The 8,952-nt window shown below is 36.1% G+C and overlaps 1 pseudogene; it reads left to right on the top strand.

The window, feature by feature from the left end:
• The first annotated feature begins 323 nt into the window (after positions 1-323).
• On the top strand, positions 324-754 carry LOC117015371 (60S ribosomal protein L32-like; annotated as a pseudogene).
• Positions 755-8,952: the final 8,198 nt, after the last annotated feature.

Raw genomic sequence — 8,952 nt, 5'->3', positions numbered from 1 at the left:
TACAATTTCCCAGACAAGCAAAATCTAAGAGCTCATTCACCACTAAACTAGCTTTACAAGAAATGTTAAAGGGTCTTCTTTATGTAGAAAAGTCCATACCAAAAATAAGAAAACACATGAAAGAAAAAAATTTTACAGGGAAATGCAAATATAGAATTAACACAGTGAATCAGCCACTTAGAAAGCTAGTATGAAGGTTAAAAAACAAAAGTACCAAAATTAACTATAACTACAATGAATAGTGAAGGGACACACAAAACAAAAAGATATAAAATATGACATCAAAAATATAAAGCAGGCTGTTTCCTGGTTCTACCTACAGAGATGGCAGCCATCTCCTACTTGGCATCATGGCTGCCCTCAGACCTTTCATAAAGCCCAAGATTGTCAAAAAGAGGACCAAGAAGTTTATCCACCGCTAGTCAAACTGATGTGTCAAAATTAGGCATAACTGGTAGAAACCCAGCGGCATTGAAAATAAGGTGCACAGAAGGTTCAAGGGCCAGATCTTGATGCCCACCATTGGTTATGGGAACAACACGAAAACCAAGCACATGCTTCCCTACAGCTTTCAGAAGTCCTGGTCCACAGTATCAAAAAGCTTGACGTGCTGCTGATGTGCAACAAATCTTACTGTGTTGAGACTGCTCACATCTCCTCAGAAAACTGCAAAGCCATTGTGGAAAGAGTAGCCCAGCAGAATATGAGAGTCACCAATCCCCATGCCTAGCTACGCAGCAAAGAAAATGAATAAACAGCTTGTATGCACATCATATTTGTGTTAATAAAAACATAAAATTCTACCCCAAAAAAATTATAAAGCAGGGAGGAGAAGTGAAAATGTAGTGCTTTTAGAATGCATTTGAATTTAAATGCCTATCAGCTTAAAACATACCTCTATAGATATACATGGATATATATTAACCTCATGGTAACTGCAAACCAGAAATTTACAAAAAATACACACACACACACACACACACACACAATAAATAAATAAAGAGAAAGGAAACAAACAAAACACTGAAGAAAAACAGCAAACCAAAAGTAAAGAGATAAAGAGAACAAGAAAAAAAAAAGAAGAACTACAAAACACAACCAAAAAACAATGAACAATTAATGGCAATAAATATATACCTATTAATAATTACTTTTAAAAAAATCAAATATATGGTGATGGAAAGAGAACTGACTCTGGGTGGTGAACACACAATGTGATGTATAGATGATATATTATAGAATTGTACACCTGAAATCTATGTAACTTTACTAACAATTGTCACTCCAATAAACTTTAATTTATAAAAATAATAATTACTTTAAATGTAAATGAATTAAATGCTCTTATCAAAAGACATACAGTAGTTGAATGGATTAAAAAAAAAAGACCCATCAATATGCTGCCTACATACTGTCTACATCTACAAGACTCACTTCAGATAGAAAGACAAAGAGACTAAAACTAAAGGGATGGAAGAAGATATTCCATGCAAATAGAAGCAAAAAGAAAGATGGGATAACAATACATTTAAAAAAAAAATTTTTATTGGGGAACAGGGTGTTTTTCCAGGACCCATCAGCTGCATGTCAAGTCATTGTTGTTTTTTTCAATCTAGTTGTGGGGGGGCGCAGCTCAGCTTCAAGTCAAGCCGTTGTTTTCAATTTAGTTGTAGAGAGCGTAGTTCAGTTCCAGGTCAAGTCATTTTCTTTTTTTCCGTCTTGTTGTGGAGGGCACAGCTCACTGGCTCATGTGGGAATCGAACTGGCGACCTTGGTGTTATGAGCACTGCGGTCTAATCACTGAGCAAATGGGCCACCATGGGTAGCAATACTTACATCAGACAAAATAGACTTAAAAACAAAAACTGTAAAAAGAGACAAAGAAGGGCATTATATAATGATAAAGGGGTTAATCCAAGAAGATATAACAATCATAAATATCTATTCACCCAAAATAGGAGCACCTAACTATATAAAGCAAATAATAACAGACATGAAAGAAAACATTGATAGAAATACAATAGTAGTAGGGAATTTCAATAGCCTACTTACATCAATAGATAGATCATCCAGACACAAAATAATAAGGAAATGATGGCCTTAAATCTCACATTTGGCCAGATAAATTTGATAGATATTTTCAGAACACTTCATCCAGAAACTGCAGAATACACATTCTTCTCAAATGCCCATGAAACATTCTCCAAGACTGATCACATATGAGTGATCACAAAACAAGTCTCAATAAATTCAAGAAGATTGAAATCATATCAAGCATTTTTTTCCAACCACAATGGTATGAAACTAGAAATCAACTACAAGAAGAAAACTGGAAAAAACACAAACATGTGGATACTTAACAACATGTACTAAACAAATGAATCAAAGAGGAAACAAAAAACTACATTAACACAAACGAAAATGAGAACACAACATTCCAAAATTTATGGGATGCAGAAAAAGCATTTCTAAGATGGAAGTTCATAGTGATACAGCCTTACCTCAAGAAACAAGAAAAATGCCAAATATAAACAACTTAAATTTACAGCTAAAGGAATCAGAAAAAGAACAAGCAAGACCCAAAGTAAGTAAAAGGAAGGAAATAATAAAGACAAAGTGGAAATAATTGAAATAGAGGCAAAAAAAAAATAATAATAAAAGCAAAGATTAATGAAACTAAGAGCTGGTTCTTTGAAGGATAAACAAAATTGACAAGGCTTTAGCCAGACCTATCAAGAAAAAAAGAGAGACTCCAAATAAATAAAATCACAAATGAAAGAAAAGGGAGTACAACTGATTCCACAGAAATATGATTCTTTAAAAAAATCATTTAAAAATGTTATTAATAATCATATGCCAAAAAATCCTACAAGAAAGGATAAATTTCTTGAAACATACAACCTTCCAAGAATGGACCAGGAAAGAAAAAAACCCAGAAAATCTGAACAAATTACTACCAATGAAATTAAGGCAATACTCAAAAAACTCCCAACAAAAAAAAAAGTCCAGGACCAGATGGCTTCACAAGTGAATTCTATCAAATATTTAAAGAATTAATACTTCTCCTCAAAGTTTTCCAAAAGATTGAATAGAAAGAAACTCTTCTAAACTCATTCTACAAAGCCAGCATTACTCTTATATCAAGACCAAAGACAACACAAAAAAAAAAAAAAAGAAAAAAAGGAAGGAAGGAAGGGAAGGAAAGAAGGAAGGAAGGAAGAAAGGAAAAAGAAAGAGAAGAAAATTATAGGCCAATATCCCTGATGAAGGTAAAGGCAAAAGTTCTTGACAAAATACTAGCAAACTGAATTCAACAATACATTAATAGAATTATACACCATGATCAAGTGAGATTTATCCCACAGATGCAAGAAAGGTTTTGTATCTGAAAATCAATTAATGTAATACACCACTTTAACAAAAGCAAGGATAAAAATTATACAATCATCTCAATAGATGCAGAAAAAGAATTGGATAAAATCCAACATCCATCTATGATAAAAACTCTCAAGAAAGTATGTACAGAGGGAACTTACTTCAAAATAATAAAGGTTATATACGACAAACACAGAGCTAACATCATACTCAATGGTGAAAAGCCAAAAGCTTTTCCTCTAAGATCAGAAAAAACATAACAATGCCCACTGTCAGTACTATTATTCAATATAGTGTTGGAAGTGATAGCCACATCAATCAGACAAAAAGAAGAAGAGGAAGAAGGAGGAGGAAGAGGAGGAGAAGGAGGAGGAGGAAGAGGGGAAAAAAGACATCAACATTGAAAAGGAAGAAGTAAAACTGTCACTATTTGCAGATGACATGATACTATATACACAGAACCCTAAAGATTCTACCAAACAACTATTAGAACTAATGAATGAATTCCATAAAGTAGCAGAATACAAAATTAATATACAGAAATCCATCACATTTCTATATGCTAATAATGAACAATCAGATGGCTAAATTAAGAAAGTAATCCCCAGTCAAAAGAAAAGAAAAGAAAAAACAAGAAAACATTCCCGTAAAAAGAATAACATACCTAGGAATAAATTTAAACAAGGAGGTAAAAGACCTGTACTCTAAAAAATATAAGACATTGATGAAAGAAATTGAAGATGATACAAATAAATAGAAGGATATACCATGCTCATGGATTGGAATGATTAATGTAGTTTAAATGTCAATATCACCCAAATCAATATCTAGATTCAATGCAATACCTGTCAAATACCAATGGCATTCTTCTCAAAACTAGAAAAAATAATCCTAAAACTTATATGGAATCAGAAAAGACCCCAGATAGCCAAAGCAATCTTGAAAAACAAGAACAAAGTTGGGGAGACGTCATCAAAATGAAGGCATGAGGTGAGCCTCTGTAAATCTCGCCTGGAATTTACAACTAATCGAACAACTATAACTCCACAAAGGACTCCCTGCACAGCAGACAGGCAAGACGAAGAGGCCCACTACTGAATTCACCTAAAGGTGGGTGAATTGCGCAAGCGGGGGAGGAGGTGGGAAGGGAGAAGTGCAGAGATGGAGCTGCGTGGGCGCAGGACACAGACCTAGCTAAGTTCTCTGAGCTCGCTGTGTCCCGGAACTGCCACGACTGCGGGAGAGGGAAGAACTTGGACTGTTAGGGCTCCGTTTATGGCCCCCAGGGCTGAGGGGACAGCACATAAACCAATGCTCATGGCAGAGACCTCGGAAAAAAGACTGAGGGAAGAAGGCTGAAAACGGTGATTTCAGTACTCACTGCCGAGCAGAGTACCGAAGCGTTAGGCATTGAGACTAGTCGCCCCCTCCCTACCCTCCCAGAACTCGCCCCGCCCCTACCTGTCCGGTGCTAGAAGCAAAATAATAGCAGTGTCAGATCGAAAGAACAGAATTTTGCTGTTCTGAGAACTGTGGACTGCAGACAAAGATTTGCAGCCCAACTAGTTCTGGCAAAGGGGAGGGAGCTGTGGAAGCAGGACGGGCTGTGGTGGTTGTTGCCGCCATTGCTCTGAGCCACCTGTCACAACTCACCCTGCCCCTGGCCCCACCTATCTGGGCAGATCCCTGCAGGAGTAAACAGAACTGCTGAAACATATGGGCTCTGAATCTGGTCCAGGAAGAGCTTTGGAACTTCAAAAGCTCTCCGAATACCCACACGGACACTGCACCGTGACTCAGGCAAACTAGTAACAGAGGAGAAGCCCGTCTCCCAGGGAATCCCCAATTGTGGGAGAAGCTGGAATACTGCAGAGAAAACATACCACTACCGTGTGAGAGACAATAAAAGGCTGCAGTTGGAGAGAAAATAAAACATTCTACCAACAGGTACTGAAAAACAAAAGAAAGACCTCTTCCTATCAACCTGTTGCAGAAGCCACTCCTGTAGATGTCTAGGAGGAGAAATAATAAATCAGTAATTGCCATGAACAACCAAGGCAACAAGACAGCTCAGAAAGAAAGTAAAAAGGCTCCAGAAAAGGAACTTAAAGATATGGAAATATGTGACTTAAATGACAGAGAATTCAAGATTGCAGTTCTCAGAAAACTCAACGAGATGCAAGAAAACCCAGAAAGGCAGTTTAATGAACTCAGAAACACAATCAAAGAACAATATGAACATTTTACCACAGAGATTGAAATTTTAAAAAGAACCAAATAGAATTTCTGGAGATTAAGAACTCAATAGAAGAAATGAAGAATGAAATAGCCAGCTTAGGTAGTAGAGTTGACCAGATGGTGGAAAGAATCAGTGACATCAAAGATAGAAACCTGGAAATGACATGGTTGGAAGAAGAAAGAGACTTGAGACTTAAAAGAAATGAAAGAATTCTACAAGAACTTTCTGACTCCAGCAGAAAGAGCAATATAAGAATAACGGGCATACCAGAAGGAGAAGAATGAGAGAAGGGAACAGAGAATATATTCAAACAAATAGTCTATGAGAACTTCCAAAACTTGTGCACAGAACTGAATCCTCGAAGCAAGAAGCAAATAGAACACCTAAATACCTCAATCCCAACAGGCCTTCTCCAAGGCACATTGTATTGAAGCTGTCTAAAATCAACGACAAAGAAAGAATCCTCAAGGCAGCCAGGGAAAAGAAGACGGTAACCTACAAAGGAAAGCCCATTACATTATCATCAGATTTCTCAGCAGAAACTCTACAAGCCAGGAAGGAGTGGAACCAAATATTCAAACTACTGAAAGAGAGAAATTATGAGCCAAGAATAATATATCCAGTAAAGATATATTTTAGATATGAAGGAGGAATAAAGACCTTTCCAGACATACAGAAGCTGAGGGAATTTTCTAATACACGACCTGAACTACAAGAAATACTAAAGGAGGCTATTCAACCACCATCAACAGGGAGAATTTGTGGCAACCAAAACATAAAAAGGGGGAGAGTAAAGGCCTGAACAGGAATATGGGAATGGAGAAAGTAAGCATACTGAAGAAAATTCAATACTCTAAATATCAAACTTACTTAAACTTAAGGGTAACCACTCAAAAAAAATCCAGAACTGAAATATATACTGTAATAAAAGAAGAAACAGAAGGAAACATCATAGAATACCACCACACAGAAATAATAGACAACAATAAAAAGACAAAGAAACAATGGAGACACAGTCTTACCAGAAAACTAAAGATAGAATGCTGGGATATCCTCACATATCAATAATCACCCTAAATGTAAATGGACTGAACTCACCAATAAAAAGGCACAGAGTAGCACATTGGATAAAAAAAAACTAAACCCAACCATATGCTGTCTCCAAGAGACAAATCTCAGCTACAAGACAAGCATAGACTCAAAGTGAAAGGGTGGAAATTGACACTCCAAGCAAATGGTATCCAGGGAAAATCAGGTGTAGCCATACTGACATCAGATGAAACAGACTTCAGGGTAAAAAAGGTAACAAGAGACAAAGATGGGCATTTCATAATGGTAAAGGAGAATATACAACAAGAAGACATAATAGTCATCAATATTTATGCCCCCAACCAGGGAGCACTGAAATATACCAAGCAACTACTAACAGAACTAAAGGGAGAAATTGACCAAAACACAATTATACTAGGGGACCTAAATACATCACTGACAGCTATGGATAGATCATCCAAACAGAAAATAAATAATGAAATAGCAGCCCTAAATGACACATTAGATGAAATGGACATAATTGACATATATAGAGCACTTCATCCTAAATAACACATCAGACTATACATTCTTTTCTAGTGTACATGGGACATTCTCAAGGATAGACCATATATTGGGACATAAAATCAGCCTCAGCAAATTAAGAAGATTGAAATCATACCAAGCATATTCTCTGATCACAAGGCTTTGAAATTGGATATCAACTGCAAAAAGCAAGCAGGGGAAACCACAAATACATGAAGATTAAACAACATACTTTTAAAGATCGACTGGATCAAAGAAGAAATTAGAGATCAAAAGATACATAGAAACAAATGACAATGAAAATACATCCCACCAAAATTTTTGGGATGCGGCGAAAGCAGTTTTAAGAGGGTAATTTATATCATTACAGGCCTATCTCAAGAAACAAGAAAAATCTCAGATAAATAACCTCACGTTAGACCTTAAAGAACTAGCAAAAGAAGAACAAGTGAAACCCAAGGTCAGCAGAAGAAAGGAAGTAACAAAAATCAGAGCAGAACTAAATGAAATAGAGAACAAAAAGACAATAGAAAAGATTAATGTGACAAAGAGCTGGTTCTTTGAAAGGATTAACAAAATTGACAAATCCTTGGCTAGACTCACTAAGATAAAAAGAGAGAAGACACTAATTAACAAAATCAGAAATGAAAAAGGGGAAGTTATCACGGACACCACAAAAATACAAAGGCTCATCCAAGAATACTATGAAGGACTATATGCCACCAAATTCAATAACCTAGAAGAAATGGACAAGTTCTTAGAAACATATAGCGTTCCAAGGCTGAACCATGAAGAATGGAAAATCTAAACTGAGCGATCACCAGTAATGAAATTGAATCAGTCATCCAAAACCTTCCCAAAAGCAAAAGTCCGGGATCAGATGGTTTAATAGTGAATTCTACCAAACCTTCAAAGAGGATCTAATGCCAATCCTGCTCAACTCTTCCAAAAAATTGAAGAAGAGACAGTACTCCCTAACTCATTTTATGAGGCCAACATTACCCTGATACCAAAACCTGGTAAGGACAACACAAAAAAAGAAAACTACAGACCAATATCTCTGATGAATACAGATGCAAAAATCCTAAACAAAATTCTAGCAAATCAAATGCAACAATGCATTAAAAAGATTATTCATCACGACCAAGTGGGGTTCATCCCAGGGCACAAGGATGGTTCAACATCCGCAAATCCATCAATGTATTACATCACATAAACAAAATAAAGGACAAAAATCATATGATTATATCAATTGATGCAGAAAAAGCATTTGACAAGATACAACATCCATTTATGATTAAAACACTTAATAAAATAGGTGTAGAAGGAAAATACCTTAACATAATAAAGGCCAAATATGACAAACCCTCAGCTAATCTCATAATTAATTGTGAAAAACTGAAGCCCTTTGCTCTACGTTCAGGAACACGACAGGGCTGTCCCCTATCACCTCTGCTTTTCAACATAGGGTTCGAAGTCCTTGCCAGAGCAATCAGGCAAGAGAAAGAAATAAAAGGCATCCTCATTGGGAATGAAGAAGTTAAATTATCACTGTTTGCAGATGACATGATGCTATATAGAGAAAACCCTAAAGACTCCACCAAAAAGCTATTAGAAACAATCAACGAATACAGTAAAGTTGCTGGCTACAAAATCAACATACAAAAGTCCATTGCATTCCTATATACTAACAATGAAATCTCAGAAAAAGAAATAGAAAAAACAATTCCTTTTGCAATTGCAGCAAAAAGAATAAAATACCT

The sequence above is a fragment of the Rhinolophus ferrumequinum genome, chromosome 22 (genome assembly GCF_004115265.2).
Source record: "Rhinolophus ferrumequinum isolate MPI-CBG mRhiFer1 chromosome 22, mRhiFer1_v1.p, whole genome shotgun sequence".
Lineage (NCBI taxonomy): Eukaryota > Metazoa > Chordata > Mammalia > Chiroptera > Rhinolophidae > Rhinolophus > Rhinolophus ferrumequinum.
Note: the sequence above shows the minus strand (reverse complement) of the source record. Positions and strands in the feature narration are given on the sequence as shown.